Genomic DNA, 18463 nt, shown 5'->3' with positions numbered 1-18463 from the left:
CAGTTCACAGACAACCACCCAGATCACCAAAGCAACAGCACAGACAACTACTAAGATCACAGACAACCCCCCAGATCACCACAGAAACTACACAGACAACCACCCAGATCACCATAGCAACAGCACAGACAACCACTTAAATCACTGACAACCACCCAGATCACCATAGGAACTGCACAGACAACCACCCAGATCACCATAGCAACTGCACAGACAACCACCCAGATCACCATAGCAACAGCACAGACAACCACTCAGATCACAGACAACCACCCAGATCAGCATAGTAACTGCACAGACAACCACCCAGATTATCATAGCAACTGAACAGACAACCACTATGATCACAAACAACCACCCAGATCACCATAACAACTGCACAGACAACCACCCATATCACCATAGCAACAGCACAGACAACCACTCAGATCACAGACAACCACCCAGATCACCATAGCAACTGCACAGACAACCACCCAGATCACCATAGCAACAGCACAGACAATCACTCAGATTCAATTCAATTCAATTCAAGTTTATTTGTATAGCGCATTTTACAATACAAATCGTTACAAAGCAACTACAGAAAATTATGTTTCTACAATATTTAGTAGTAGCTAGTAGTTTGTGCACGTTTGACAGGATTTTAGAAAAATAAAAATAATAATAATAATACAAGACGTAGTCAGCTAGATGATGAACTATCAATATTATTAATTAATAGTAATTATATGATGCAGTCACACATGTAGCAATAATTGTTAGTTCTGTTTGTTGATTCAAGGTTAGGATCATCTGGGGTCCTCTGAGGGTCAGCATCATCTCTTCTCAGGTGTTCTGGATCCAGACTGGAGCTTGTGTAAATCCTAGTTACCACGGGATGTAAATCCCGTGGCAAAACATAGAAACAAGATAGAGACATCATTAGCATAGCTGCTGATCCAACAAAGTAAAATTAGTTTAACCCAAGCTAAAGAATAAAAATGCAAATGCAACTACACTCACAATTTAAGAGATACATTATTCGAATGCTTGGCGAAAGAGATGCGTTTTTAATCTAGATTTAAACAGAGAGAGTGTGTCTGAACCCCGAACATTATCAGGAAGGCTATTCCAGAGTTTGGGAGCCAAATGTGAAAAAGCTCTACCTCCTTTAGTGGACTTTGCTATCCTAGGAACTACCAAAAGTCCAGCGTTTTGTGACCTTAGGGAGCGTGATGGGTTGTAGCGTGGTAGAAGGCTAGTTAGGTACGCAGGAGCTAAACCATTTAGGGCCTTATAGGTAAGTAATGATAATTTGTAACAGATACGGAACTTAATAGGTAGCCAGTGCAGAGACTGTAAAATTGGGGTAATATGATCATATTTTCTTGACCTGGTAAGGACTCTAGCTGCTGCATTTTGGACTACCTGTAGCTTGTTTATTGACGAAGCAGGACAACCACCTAGAAGTGCATTACAATAGTCCAGTCTAGAGGTCATGAATGCATGAACTAGCTTTTCTGCATCAGAAACAGATAACATGTTTCGTAGCTTGGCAATGTTTCTAAGATGGAAGAATGCAGTTTTTGTAACATTGGAAATATGATTTTCAAAAGACAAATTGCTGTCTAATATAACACCCAGATTTCTGACTGTAGAGGAAGTAACAGTACATCCGTCTAGTTGCAGATTGTAATCTACAAGATTCTGTGTGGTGTTTTTTGGTCCAATAATTAATATCTCTGTCTTATCCGAATTTAATTGGAGAAAATTATTTGTCATCCAATCTTTTACATTTTTAACACACTCTGTTAGCTTAGATAATTGGGAAGTTTCATCTGGTCTCGTTGAAATATATAGCTGAGTATCATCAGCATAACAGTGGAAGCTTATTCCGTATTTTCTAATAATATTACCAAGGGGCAACATGTATATTGAAAATAGAAGGGGACCTAGGACGGATCCTTGTGGCACTCCATATTTTACTGATGATAAATGAGATGACACCCCATTTAAGTAAACAAAATGGTAGCGATCGGACAGGTAGGATCTAAACCATCTTAGAGCCTGCCCTTGAATACCTGTATAGTTTTGTAATCGATCTATGAGTATGTCATGATCTATGGTGTCGAACGCAGCACTAAGATCAAGTAAGACTAGAAATGAGATGCAGCCTTGATCTGACGCAAGAAGCAGGTCATTTGTAATTTTAACAAGTGCAGTTTCTGTGCTATGGTGGGGCCTAAAACCTGACTGAAATTCTTCATACAGATCATTTTTATGCAGGAAGGTGCTCAATTGAGCAGACACAACTTTTTCTAAAATTTTAGACATAAATGGAAGATTTGAAATAGGCCTATAATTTGCCAGTACACTAGGATCTAGTTTTGGTTTCTTAATAAGAGGCTTGATAACCGCCAGCTTGAATGGTTTTGGGACGTGACCTAAAGATAACGACGAGTTAATGATATTGAGAAGCGGTTCTTCGGCTACAGGTAACAGCTCTTTTAGTAATTTAGTGGGTACAGGATCTAATAAACATGTTGTTGGTTTAGATACAGTGATAAGTTTATTTAGCTCTTCCTGTCCTATATTTGTAAAGCACTGCAGTTTATCTTTGGGTGCGATGGATGAAACTGAAGTGTTAGACGCTGTAGAATCTACATTCGCTATTGTATTTCTAATGTTATCTATTTTATCAGAGAAGAAATTCATAAAGTCATTACTATTTAACGTTGGTGGAATATTTGAATCAGGTGGCGTCTGGTAATTTGTTAATTTAGCCACTGTGCTAAACAAAAACCTTGGATTGTTTGGGTTATTTTCAATGAGTTTGTGGATATGCTCTGCCCTAGCAGTTTTTAGAGCCTGTCTATAGCTGGACATACTGTTTTTCCATGCAATTTTAAAAACTTCCAAGTTAGTTTTTCTCCATTTGCGTTCAAGACTACGAGTTACTTTCTTGAGAGAGTGAGTATTACTGTTATACCATGGCACAGTACGTTTTTCTCTAACCTTTTTCAATTTGATGGGGGCAACAGCTTCTAATGTATTAGAGAAAATAGTGCCCATGTTGTCAGTAATTTCGTCTAATTCATGTGTATTTTTATACACATTTACAAATAGCAGTTGAGATAGATCAGGCAGGTTATTTGCGAATCTGTCTTTGGTGGCTGGAACAATAGTTCTGCCCAGACGGTAACGCTGAGACATATAGTTAATATCAGTTATACGCAGCATGCACGATACAAGGAAATGGTCTGTAATATCATCACATTGGGGTACAATATCTATAGCAGTAAGATCGATTCCATGCGATATAATTAGATCTAGTGTATGATTAAAACGATGAGTGGGCCCGGTGACATTTTGCTTGACTCCAAAGGAGTTTATTAGGTCAGTAAACGCAAGTCCTAATGTATCATTTGCATTATCAACGTGAATATTAAAATCTCCCATGATTAGCGCCTTATCAACTGTAACTAGAAGGTCTGAGAGGAAATCTGCAAATTCTTTTAGGAATTCTGTATACGGCCCTGGTGGTCTATACACAGTAGCCAGAGCAAGAGATACATTAGATTTCTTTTGCATGTCTGACAGTGTAACATTTAGCAGAAGTATTTCAAAAGAGTTAAACCTGTATCCTGTTTTCTGGGTAACATTGAGAATATCACTATATATTGTTGCAACACCTCCTCCACGACCAGTCTGACGGGGCTCATGCTTATAACAGTAGTTTGGTGGAGTAGACTCATTTAGACCAAAATAATCATTTGGTTTTAGCCAGGTTTCAGTCAAGCAGAGTACATCAAAACTATTTTCTGTGATCATTTCATTTACAATAACTGCTTTGGGTGTGAGTGATCTAATATTTATGAGCCCAAACTTTAAAAATTGTTTTTGTTCATTTACTTTACATTTTTCTGGTTTAATTACGATAAGATTTTTTCTAGATCCTACATTATATTTTGACCTCACTATCCGGGGAACAGACACAGTCTTAATAGTTTTTACAGCATAAGTACTTTTATCATTAAAGCGGGTGGAACAAAACTCATCATAATAGTTATTAGAGAATTGTCTTACTAGTCACATGGAGCGAAGTGTCCTGGAGATGTTGTCAGAGAGCAGCTCCGCTCCGATTCTGCTGGGGTGTAATCCATCAGCGCGAAACAGCCTAGGACGCTCCCAGAAAAGATTCCAGTTATTAACAAATAGCAGTTTCTGTTCTTTACACCATGACAACAACCATTCATTTAAAGCAAAAAGTCTACTGAACCTTTCGTGTCCTCGTCGATACGTGGGCAGTGGTCCTGACACGACGATCGTCGCCGCGGGCGTCGTGCTGCGAACCGTCTCGATCAGGCTGCTGAAGTCCCTCTTCAGCGTCTCCGTCTGCCGCAGCGTGGTGTCGTTAACCCCGGCGTGAAGCACGACCGCTCTGGGGCTCTCGTCGACCTTCAGGATCGCGGGTATCTGCGCAGAAACATCGAGAACACGAGCACCAGGCAAACAATGAGTGTGCACTTTACCTTCGGCTAACGTAGCACTTACGTGTCGGACGATGGAGTCTCCGATGATCACAGCGTCGCGTCCTGTCTCGCGGAGGGGAGCGAAGCGGTTCCGGATGGAGATGTCGAAGGCAGGAGGGGGAGAAGTCGTCGCCCGGGACCCGGCTCGCGTCCTCCGCTGTGGATGCACCCAGGGTCCGTGGTGTCCCGGCGTCGCAGTGAAGGACATCTGGGAAGATCGCGTCCTGGGTGCACCGCGCCTGTGCAGAGAAACACACGGAGTAGACGTGGTGGGACTGTTAACAGATCGCTGTATACTTACCCCGGACTTGTGAGCGTCAGCCCGGGATGATTCCAGCGCGGTTCTCCGCTCTCTCAGCTGGGCCTGCCTCACCTCCAGGTCGCGAATCTGCTTTCCCACGGCCTCGAGCTCGAGCTGCACAGAGTGGAGACATTCATCCGCCATTAAAGCAAGTAACAGTGAGTACAGCAGTGGTAATGTGTGTGAATAGAGTATTAGCAATGTTAGCGCAGTTAGCTGCAACCACGCCGCTGATGCTAACGGGCTAAAAGCTAATAGCGGACCCGGGAGATCAAAATAAAACTAGTGATAGCGAGGCGCTCTGATTGTTTTTGTTGTAGAATACAATAGAGGATATATTCACACGTTATATAAACGGAAACGATGTATACAATTGTTTTTTGAGTTAAAAATAGTCAATGAAAAGAATATAGTGACGGAGCTCAAACGCAGTACAGCCGCCAACAACAAACAGGAAGTGACGTCCAGATATAGACAACCCCCCAGATCACCACAATTCAATTCAATTCAGGTTTATTTGTATAGCGCTTTTTACAATACAAATCGTTAAAAAGTAACTTTCCAGAAAATTACTGCACAGAGCAATCACTCAGATCACAGACAACCACCCAGTTCACCATAGCAACTGCACAGACAACCACCCAGATTACCATAGCAATTGCACAGACAACCACTCCGATCACAAACAACCACCCAGATCAACATAGCAACAGCACAGACAACCACTCAGATCACAGACGACCACCCAGATCATCATAGCAACTGCACAGACAACCACCCAAATCACCATAACAACTGCACAGACAACCACCCAGATCACCATAGCAACTGCACAGACAACCACTCAGATCACAAGCAACCACCCAAATCACCACAGCAACTGCACAGACAACCACCCAGATCACCATAGCAACTGCACAGACAACCCCCCAGATCACTATAGCAACTACACAGACAACCACCCAGATCACCATAGCAACTGCAGAGACAACCCCCCAGATCACTATAGCAACTACACAGACAACCACCCAGATCACAATAGCAACAGCACAGACAACCACCCAGATCACCATAGCAACTGCACAGACATCCACCCAGATCACCATAGCAACTGCACAGACAACCACCCAGATCACCATAGTGACTGCACAGACAACCACCCAGATCACAGACAACCACCCAGATCACCATAGCAACAACACAGACAACCACTCAGATCACAGGCAACCACCCAGATCACCATAGGAACTGCACAGACAACCACCCAGATCACCATAGCAACTGCACAGACAACCACCCAGATCACCATAGCAACAGCACAGACAACCACTCCGATCACAGACAACCACCCAGATCAGCATAATAACTGCACAGACAACCCCAAGAACACCATAGTAACTGCACAGACAACCACGCAGATCACCATAGCAACTGCACAGACAACCACCCAGATTACCATAGCAACTGCACAGACAACCACTCAGATCACAAACAACCACCCAAATCACCATATCAACTGCACAGACAACCACTCAGATCACAGACAACCCCCCAGATCATCACAGCAACTGCACAGACAACCACCCAGATCACAGACAACCACCCATATCACCATAGCAACAGCACAGACAACCACTAAGATCACAGACAACCCCCCAGATCACCACAGCAACTGCACAGACAACCACCCAGATCACAGACAACCCCCAGATCACGACAGCAACTGCACAGACAACCACCCAGATCACCATAGCAACAGCACAGACAACCACCCAGATCACAGACAACCGCCCAGATCAACACAGCAACTGCACAGACAACAACACAGATCACAGACAACCACCCAGATCACCAAAGCAACAGCACAGACAATCACTCAGATCACAGAGAACCACCCAGATCACCATAGGAACTGCACAGACAACCACCCAGATCACAGACAAACGCCCAGATCACCAAAGCAACTGTACAGACAACCACCCAGATCACCATAGCAACAGCACAGACAACCACCCAGATCACCATAGCAACAGCACAGACAACCTCCCAGATCACAGACGACCACCCAGATCACCATGGCAACTGCACAGACAACCACCCATGTCACCATAGCAACTGCACAGTCAACCACTCAGATCACCATGACAACTGCACAGACAACCACCAGATCACCATAACAACTGCACAGACAACCACCCAGATCACCAGAGCAACAGCACAGACAACCACTCAGATCACAGACAACCACCCAGATCACCATAGCAACTGCACAGACAACCACCCAGTTCACCATAGCAACTGCACAGACAACCACGCAGATCACCATAGCAACTGCACAGACAACCACCCAAATTACCATAGCAACTGCACAGACAACCACTCAGATCACAAACAACCACCCAAATCACCATATCAACTGCACAGACAACCACCCAGATCACCATAGCAACTGCACAGACAACCACTCAGATCACAAACAACCACCCAAATCACCATATCAACTGCACAGACAACTACTCAGATCACCATTGCAACTGCACAAACAACCACCCAGATCACAGACAACCCCCAGATCACCACAGCAACTGCACAGACAACCACCCAGATCACAGACAACCCCCCAGATCACCACAGCAACTGTACAGACAACCACCCAGATCACCACAGCAACTGCAGAGACAACCACCCAGATCACCATAGCAACTGCACAGACAACCACCCAGATCACAGACAACCGCCCAGATCACCACAGCAACTGCACAGACAACCACCCAGATCACCATAGCAACAGCACAGACAATCACTCATATCACAGAAAACCACCCAGATCACCATAGGAACTGCACAGACAACCACCCAGATCACAGACAAATGCCCAGATCACCACAGCAACTGTACAGACAACCACCCAGATCACCATAGCAACAGCACAGACAATCACTCAGATCACAGACATCCACCCAGATCACCATAGTAACTGCACAGACAACCCCCAGAACACCATAGTAACTGCACAGATAACCACACAGATCACCATAGCAACTGCACAGACAACCACCCAGATTACCATAGCAACTGCACTGACAACCACTCAGACCACAAACAACCACCCAAAACACCATATCAACTGCACAGACAACCACCCAGATCACCATAGCAACTGCACAGACAACCTCCCAGATCACCACAGCAACTGCACAGACAACCACCCAGATCACAGACAATCACCCAGATCACCATAGCAACAGCACAGACAACCACCCAGATCACAGCCGACCACCCAGATCACCATAGCAACTGCACAGACAACCACCCAGGTCACCATAGCAACTGCACAGTCAACCACTCAGATCACCATGGCAACTGCACAGACAACCACCAGATCACCATAACAACTGCACAGACAACCACCCAGATCACCAGAGCAACAGCACAGACAACCACTCAGATCACAGACAACCACCCAGATCACTATAACTACTGCACAGACAACCACCCAGTTCACCATAGCAACTGCACAGACAACCACACAGATCACCATAGCAACTGCACAGACAACCACCCAAATTACCATAGCAACTGCACAGACAACCACTCAGATCAAAGACAACCACCCAAATCACCATATCAACTGCACAGACAACCACCTAGATCACCATAGCAACTGCACAGACCACCACCCAGATCACAGACAACCACCCAGATCACCATAGCAACAGCACAGACAACCACTCAGATCACAAACAACCACCCAGATCACCAAAGCGACTGCACAGACAACCACACAGATCACAGACAACCCCTCATATCACCATAGCAACTGAACAGACAACCACCCAAATCACCATAAAAACTGCACAGACAACCACCCAGATCACCATAGCAACTGCACAGACAACCACTCAGATCACAGACAACCACCCAAATCACCATAACAACTGCACAGACAACCACCCAGATCACCATAGCAACTGCACAGACAACCACCCAGATCACCATAGCAACTGCACAGACAACCACCCAGATCACCATAGCAACTGCACAGACAACCACCCAGATCACCATAGCAACTGCATAGACAACCACCCAAATCACCATAGCGACTGCACAGACAACCACCCAGATCACAGACAACCCCCCAGTTCACCATAACAACTGCACAGACAACCACCCAGATCACCATAGGAACTGCACAGACAACCACCCAGATTACCATAGCAACTGCACAGACAACCACCCATATCACCATAGCAACAGCACAGACAACCACTCAGATCACAGACAACCACCCAGATCAGCATAGTAACTGCACAGACAACCCCCAGATCACCATAGGAACTGCACAGACAACCACCCAGATTACCATAGCAACTGCACAGACAACCACCCAGATCACCATAGCAACAGCACAGACAACCACTCAGATCACAGACAACCACCCAGATCAGCATAGTAACTGCACAGACAACCCCAAGAACACCATAGTAACTGCACAGACAACCACGCTGATCACCATAGCAACTGCACAGACAACCACCCAAATTACCATAGGAACTGCACAGACAACCACCACTCAGATCACAAACAACCACCCAAATCACCATATCAACTGCACAGACAACCACCCAGATCACCATAGCAACTGCACAGACAACCACCCAGATCACAGACAACCCCCAGATCACCACAGCAACTGCACAGACAACCACCCAGATCACCATAGCAACAGCACAGACAACCACTCAGATCACAGACAACCACCCAGATCACCATAGCAACTGCACAGACAACCACCCAGATCACAGACAACCCCCCAGATCACCACATCAACTGCACAGACAACCACCCAGATCACCATAGCAACAGCACAGACAACCACTCAGATCATAGAACACCCCCCCAGATCACCATAGCAACTGCACAGACAACTACCCAAATCACCATAACAACTGCACAGACAACCACCCAGATCACCATAGCAACAGCAAAGACAACCGCCCAGATTACCATAGTAACTGCACAGACAACCACCCAGATCACAATAGCAACTGCACAGACAACCATCCAGATCACCATAGCAACTGCACAGACAACCCCCCCAGATCACCATAGCAACTGCACAGACAACCACCCAGATCACCATAGCAACTGCACAGACAACCACCCAGATCACAGACAACCCCCCAGATCACCATAGCAACGTCACAGACAACCACCCAGATCACAGACAACCACCCAGATCACCATAGCAACAGCACAGACAACCACCCAGATCACCATAGCAACAGCACAGACAACCACCCAGATCACCATAGGAACTGCACAGACAACCACCCAGATTACTATAGCAACTGCACAGACAACCACCCAGATCACCATAGCAACAGCACAGACAACCACTCAGATCACAGACAACCACCCAGATCAGCATAGTAACTGCACAGACAACCTCCAGAACACCATAGTAACTGCACAGACAACCACTCAGATCACCATAGCAACTGCACAGACAACCACCCAAATTACCATAGTAACTGCACAGACAACCACTCAGATCACAAACAACCACCCAAATCACCATAACAACTCCACAGACAACCACCCAGATCACCATAGCAAATGCACAGACAACCGCCCAGATCACAGACATCCCCCCAGATCACCACAGCAACTGCACAGACAACCACCCAGATCACCATAGCAACAGCACAGACAACCACTCAGATCACAGACAACCACCCAGATCACCATAGCAACTGCACAAACAACCACCCAGATCACAGACAACCCCCAGATCACCACATCAACTGCACAACCACCCAGATCACCATAGGAACAGCACAGACAACCACTCAGATCATAGAACACCCCCCCCCCCCCCCCAGATCACCATAGCAACTGCACAGACAACCACCCTAATCACCATAACAACTGCACAGACAACCACCCAGATCACCATAGCAACAGCAAAGACCACCACTCAGATCACAGACAACCGCCCAGATCACCATAGTAACTGCACAGACAACCACCCAGATCACAATAGCAATTGCACAGACAACCACCCAGATCACCATAGCAACTGCACAGACAACCACCCAGATTACCATAGCAACTGCACAGACAACCACTCACAAACTGCCTTTTTTTAGTTTAAATCTCACAATTCTGAAAAATGTGAGAGGTAAACTCAGAATAGCGAGATATGAACCTAGAATTGAGAGATCTAGACTGAGAATTGCAAGATATCAGAATTAACAAAGGTAAACTTTGAACTGCGGGGTGTAAATTCAGAATTGCAATATAAACATGAAATTGCGATATATAAACAGAGATTGTGAGATTTAAACTGCAGTATTTGCCGTATTTTTTGTCTGACTTTTATTCTTGTAAAATGTACTCTAGTAGCCTTTGTTTAATCTTAAAAAAACTTAATTTGTACAGTGTAGATTTGCTACGTACTATGTGTACTGCATTAGACTAATGGGGATTGGTCACAGCACTTGCTGCTCTTTTGTTGGTTTGATTGCTTCTACTACGCTCATTTTAAAGTTACTTATGTCAGCTAAATGACCTAATGTAAATTTTATGGGGTGAAATTATAGCCATAACTTGTGTAAGAATGTTGCATCTCTAAATTGATCCTCTGCTGGTGTTTTTCTTCCAGAATTGTTGGATTTATTTGAGCCGGTTCTGTCTGGTCTGCAGATTCAGTATGGGACTACCATTGAGTGCCTGTTGAAATTAGTGAACTGCTGTCTGCACAGGAAGAAGTTTGGCAAGCGAGCTGCGCTGCAGAGTGTCGACGGTCCAGTGAGCTGGCTCCAGCTCTGGAGCGACGAGACGTCAGAAGAGGCACTGATGAACCTGCCGTCTATCTATCCATCCTATCTCCTCGCGGACAAAATTGCACACAAAATCCTGCAATTCCAGCATCACTGCAACAGCACTGAACTGCTAACATTTTGACAGAGGAAGCCTGTTCACACTGCACTGAAACATATACTGCGATTTGCGTTTGATACTGTCTCACTTGCTTTAAAAGAATGTAGAAGTGCATCTGATTTTGTCCTGACCTCTAACTACTTTGACAGCTGAGTTAGTTTAAGGTTCCAGTAAAGGATGTGTGATGCTCAGATTGTTCACATGCACTTTACAGTCTGTCCTGCTAATAAATTTCACATGCTGTATTGCACTAGACTCCACTGTTGAGCCGCGAGAATTATTTAATGTATCTGGCTTCCCAGAGATTGTCTTACTATAGGGAGATAAGAGGGTCTGTTTTTTATTTACTATTGGAGAAAGCTTAACTGTCAGCTTGGATGACGTGTGCTTTAATAACCAATGAAATTAAAGCCTTGATGACACTGAATTTTAGTCAGAGTTGTGCAATACTTTACGGATAGCCATAGGAAGGAATGAGAAGTTTCGTAAGCTGAATTAAAAAAAAAAAAAGTCAGTGACTTCTCTTATAAAACACCATTTTTCTGGTGTAAACTCTAAAAATAGTTAAATTCAAAAGTATTGCTTAGTGTACAACATGTTGGAGATTAGCCAAAAGGCTGTCGATTCATTAAATGGTAAACTTTTTCCTCTAAAAAGTGTAGTGAAGGCTCTCCTCCATTGGCATCCATAAAAAAAACGGCCTCTGGTCTCTTTTCCCATGTACTGGCAAAATGAAAGCGTTCGCATTAGCCGTTCCGCTTTTTGGCTAAAGGTTGCAGGCTTGCCTTCTAGTGGCTTTGTGGCTTCCAGTGTCATCCGCTTCCAGCTATTTTTAGCTGTGCGAAACAGCTTGTTTTGCTGCTTGATATTTCAAACTGTTGTATCTTACCATATTATTTTAATGTGTTGTCTTAATTATGAACACACTGGTGTGTAGTGCAAACAGTTTAACCATTCACTGCCCAGTGTTATTCTTTTTTATTTTTAATTAAACAAAACAATATCACTTAAAACAAACAAAACAGGAAAGGGGAAGCAACAGACACATCAATAATTTCACAATTTAAAATATATATATATATATTTTAGTCATTCATTTATATATTCCAAAATGTTTGAATAAAAAACATTACCATTGATGGTGAAATGTTTAGTCCTATTCAATCGTGCTGTTGTACATTCACAGCTTACTATCCCAAGGAGGCTATGATAACAAAATGTTTTTGCACACATGTGTGGAGTAAACCAGTTTTGTATGATTGTCTTCTTTGCAGCTGTAAAACCAGCAAACAGCATTCTCTTCTTAAATGAACTTATACAGGAGTTGGAATCATCATTGAGAAGACATAAAGCTGGATTAGACTTGTAATCAGTTCTAAGTAAAAAGGACCACAGGTTGACAACAATTTGTCATTCCCAAAACATGTGGAGAAAGTACCTGATGATACAATGTTACAGATATGACAGTTATAGTTCGATTGCAGTTTAATTTTAAACCTTTTGTAATGAGTTATGTATGCTCTTTGGACGACTTTAAAATGGATAAGACGATGAGCTTAGTTTTTAGAAATTAAAGTTAGATAAGACCACACCCTCTCCGATAAGTCAAAATCTGTAAATTCATGATTCCATATATGTTTAATAGAAAGAGGCTTTGCAGTGTGATCATTAAGTTTCCTATATATTAAAGAAACAGATTGCTGACCAGAGGATGGTGCAATGCAATCCCACATAGAATGAAAGGAAATGGGGGATGCCCAGGGAACTCCACAGGACTTGAGAGCAGAGCAACTGAAAAAAGACTAAATATGATAATGCTGGTAAACAAAACTTAATTCTTGAAGTAAGTAGAGTCCTTGGTTATCATACTGTATAAGTCACAGCATGTGTTTATGCCTAATGTAGACCAAGAGGACTGGACAAATGTCCGATTTACACATAACAAATTTAACGAACGGAGAGATATATGAATTATCAGACCCCTATCAAATCAATATTCCATCTAGCTAGTAGTAATATATGTTAAAAAACACGGTCGCCTTTCGTTAATACTATGATATCGAACAAGATAGATCTAGAACAAATGTGGATTTACATTATACTATACATGAGAGCTAGTCCGTCTGCGTTTTACACAAGACATCATCGTTTCACAAAATATACGGATAGATACAGTTAGCTGAATGGATGCATACCTGTTTATTAGAATGCAAACGAGTTCGGCATCTCTCTGTAGTTTCAGCTTGTCACGAAGCTCTCTCCATCTTGGAAATGCAGCTCCAATATTTACCCGTGTCTTGTTTCTTCTCTTGTCCCAAAACCTTCTCGGGTCATTTATTTCACCCGTACGTTTGCGCTTCACAGAACGTGCAGGCAAAGCATAATCATGATCCATAACTAAGTTATTGATTGAGGTATAAATAATAATGTAAACAATATAAATATAAAATATAATAGTCTCGATCAAGGCTAGCTACTACTTTTTCTTTTTCGTCTCTTCTTTGCTTCTGTTCACCTTTGTATATGGTGTTCCGCCGGGTTCCGCAGGAAGTTAGATAAACTAGAGGGGTCAAAGGTTATATGACGCCATAGACAGGCGACAAAACGGAAATAAAGAGACGTGCCGTGTCTTCTAATTAAACTATAATTTAAAAAAAGTTTGTGGAAACTGTTGGGATAATGTAAGTACACAACTAAAAAAAATATATATAACATAGATATAGTGATTTCTGCTATTTTTAAAGCAGAAAAACTACATATTGTGCCTTTAAAGTAACCTGGAGGAGGGGAAAGCAGCAACACAGAAAAAAAATAATATTAAGCCTAGGTAACAAATTCATTTTTATGGTGGATATTTTGCCTTGGAGAGAGACTTTAAGATTATACCATCTTTGAGTATCACTTCTGAGCTTGACTAAAATGTTATTAAAATTGTTTCTGGCAATTTTATAAATGTCTTTATATATGGTAATACCAAAATGGAAAATGGATGAAAGAATCTTTAATAGGAATGAATGATGGGATAGGAGAGTTAACTTTAACATTGTTAATTGGCATTAAAGCAGATTTGGTCCAATTTATCTTGTACCCTAATAGACTCCCTCTGTTATTCTTCTCGTTATTTTCCTTCAGCAGCTAATGAACCGGAAGTCCCTTAGTTAACTGTCACTTATTATTTTAGTTATTTAATGAACCGGAATTCACTGAAACCAGCTTACTTCTGTTTTGAAAAATAAGCTGGACATCCATTATGATACCAATCGTCAGTCTGTCGCTAAATTTTTACATACATTTTTTGTTCAGAACAACTTACTAGACGTTTGTTGCTGGGTTAATTTTTGGGAAACCTTATCAGGTGGTAACAGTTTTAATTAAAAGGCATCACAATACAAGAAATGGCATCTACTCCAGTAAAATATTTCCACATTTTCTTTTTTTTTTTTGATGTTTTTAACATAAAGTATTATATAAATACTTTATATAATACTTTATATCTCGCAATTAATTTTTTTTCTAAGAATTCTGACTTTTCTCATAGCTTCATTCTGAGTTTATATGTCATGTTTGGAGCCTTTATTTTTTAAGAGTGAACATTTGGTTAAATGTCCTGGATGATTTATACAGGGAAATGCTATTTTCAGACTCACTTTCGGGACTTTTAATGGGTTCTTCCTGTAACATGGTTTGTATGTTCATCATTAACTAATTGTGGTCAGCAGTTTCGTCCACTATTTTTTTATTTTTTTATTAAATTTATTTGGCATCAGCGATGGTCTATATCTGCATTTACTCTGATATGAAGAGCTGATGTTTGTAGTCTTTTCTGCGAAAAAGCCGATTGTGTGTTTGTTTGCATAATGCTATTCTTGGAGCTTATTTTATTTTTATTTTAGGTGGATGAGCCAGAAGTGACACCAAACCGTTACGAAAATAACACAGCAGTTCATGTGACTCATCCAAATTTCAGCCAAAAATGAAAACGAACTCACCCTCAGGCCATCCGATGTGCAGCCTGCATCACTGTCTCAGCAATGGACGCTCTGCAGCGAATGGGTGCTGTCAGAATGAAAGTCCAAACAGCTGATAAAAACAACACAATAATCCACACCGCTCCAGTCCATCAGTTAACATCTGCAGAAGAAAATATTTTTGTATTATATCTGTTTTCTTTTCATTTATTATCCAAATAACAAAAGCAAAAAAGACATCTAGCACTACCTTGCTCTATTCTTTTTCTATTCTGTTTTCTGTATTTTTATTATATTATTTAAAAGCTATGAGTACTGCATTAAGCTAACTGAGACTTGTTATAGCACTTATATATCATTGCTCTTTTGTTGTTTTTGATTGCTTCCATTGTCCTCATTTGTAAGTCGCTTTGGATAAAAGCGTCTGCTAAATGACTAAATGTAATGTAAATGTAATAATAACGCTTCCTCCAGTGGAGTACATTTTCTTTTTTGGGTGATCTATTCCTTTAACTGACCTAACGGAATGGTTTCCCGTTTAGTGGTGATGCTGGTTACACAGAAAATCATACCCAAGTATGGACACTTGCGGATTTACGTCATGAAAATAATGAAATAATACCGAACTGGTTTCATCAGCCGGAAAGATCACCATCTCATCTCATCTCATCAACATTTGAATGAATATCTATATATGGTCATTACTTGACTGCACTTTAAGAGTCCAGTATTTTTAGTTATAAGGGTCAAAGACCCAAAAAGTGTTTAAGCATAAAAAAAGTGTAATACTGCTTTAAACAGTCTTGTCAGGCATATTTACAACTAAAATCTATTTAAGACATTAAAAGACTAATTACTTTCACCCCAAATACTAATGAGTTGTAATATTACATTTTTAACATTTGCCACTATCCTAGGTTTTGCCCATTTGTCAGTAAGAATTATTTTTACTAATTTAAAACACAATAAAATTTAGTATGCTCCATTATTCTTTTAAATATTTTAATATGTACACGTCAGAATAAGCATGTTGTTTGAATTTTTGCATAAAAATTGTGTTACACTGAATGACAATGTAACATTATTTCAACCAAATTTTGACATTTTATTCTCCAAAAACTTATTTGAAACCTTAAAAGTAGACATTTTACTTACATTTAATGTGCTTTCTACGGACACAAAATCACTTTTGTACATTTCTTTTGATGCGGACATCTTAACGTCTTTGACGTTAGTTTGAGATTAACAAATATTATTCATTAACAAGAACACAATACAAACTCATCAGGAGTACAGCGATGTGACGTTGCCCACTGTTTTAGTTTTAGTTTAGTTAGTGGAGGTATTTATGATAATTGTTTTATTTATTTGCCTTAAAGTTATTAATATTTTACATAAAATGATAACATTATATGTAAAATGCACTTTAATATGCATTTTTTATTTATTTTTGCGAGTGGGAGGCCAGCGTTTGTCTCTGAGTCACACACACTTGTCATTGCGTTCAAGGAGGCTGGAAGGATTGTGCTATGTGCATCTTGTGTCTCTGTGAAATGGAGTGAAAATGAGAGGGTGACACATTTTTCAGTAATCCTCAAAGGACTCCTACACTAGTGGCAGTTTTTTGGGTTTGAAGTCAGTAAGCTGTTAAATTGAGATAAATGCTTCCCAACTACCATAACCAAAACTCAAGTCTCCCAAATATTGTACTTTTTGAAAAACAGGATTAAGGTCAGAGAAACAGCTTTTTTTTTTTTTTTTTTACATCCAAAGGAATATTTAAAAAAACATATCCCATTAAAAATGGCAGTATGTCAACTCTGAGATGCTGGAGACTTCGGTCACTGGAATTCTGGTTATATCAGGTTGTTTAAATAATATTTATGTAATTATTATTATATTATTAACTTTTCACAAATGTTATTAAGTTTTTCACAAATCAGAATCAGAATCAGAAAGAGCTTTATTGCCAAGTATGCTTGCGCATACAAGGAATTTGTTTTAGTGACATAAGCTTCGAGTACACAGAGACAACAACACAGACAAATAAAAACTAAAACAAAAGAACATTAGGCAAATAAATAAGCGTATAAACAATTGTGCTATAAATGATAATGGAATAGGATTGAGTAAGATGCAGGGATGTACTAGGATGGAGGGGAAACAAATAAATATAAGGATATTGCACATTTTTAATGCATAAGTGGGGAACATTGAACTGTTCATGGAGGTAGATTGCCTGGGGGAAGAAACTGTTCTTGTGCCTGAACAAGTAAACAAATAAATCTAGACAACTCTTAATCCCAAACCTAACATCTTAAATGTTGTACTAAACGCTAAGACAAACATACATTTGTATATACAGGTCAATTCAATGTACATTAATGCTGAAACTTTGGGTAAGTAATATATATATATATATATATATATATAAGAAACGATGAAAGAATTCTGGCTCATCAAGTCTGCATTCTTTAGATTAAAATATTGTTAAAACTGTAATATTCTGAATTGTTATTACAATTGAAAATAAGTTTTCTATTGTAATAAGCCTTATATTTGAAGATGTAATTTATTCCTGTGATGGCAAAGCTGAATATTTAGCAGCCAGTCATCAATCACATGAAATCTTTACATAATCTTTACTTAATCGTCACAAATGTTTCTTCTTAATGAAGATCTAATCTTAATGTTAATAAATCTTAATGCAAACAGTTGAGCTGCTTAATATTACA

At 40.9% G+C, this 18463-nt stretch overlaps 1 pseudogene; it reads left to right on the top strand.

The window, feature by feature from the left end:
• Positions 1–12015, top strand: part of LOC132143093 (uncharacterized) — a 40302-nt pseudogene extending 28287 nt beyond the window's left edge.
• Positions 12016–18463: the final 6448 nt, after the last annotated feature.

Source organism: Carassius carassius, chromosome 7, assembly GCF_963082965.1.
Source record: "Carassius carassius chromosome 7, fCarCar2.1, whole genome shotgun sequence".
Classification (NCBI taxonomy): domain Eukaryota; kingdom Metazoa; phylum Chordata; class Actinopteri; order Cypriniformes; family Cyprinidae; genus Carassius; species Carassius carassius.
The sequence above is the reverse complement of the archived record's forward strand: the minus strand, read 5'-3'. Positions and strand labels throughout refer to the sequence as shown.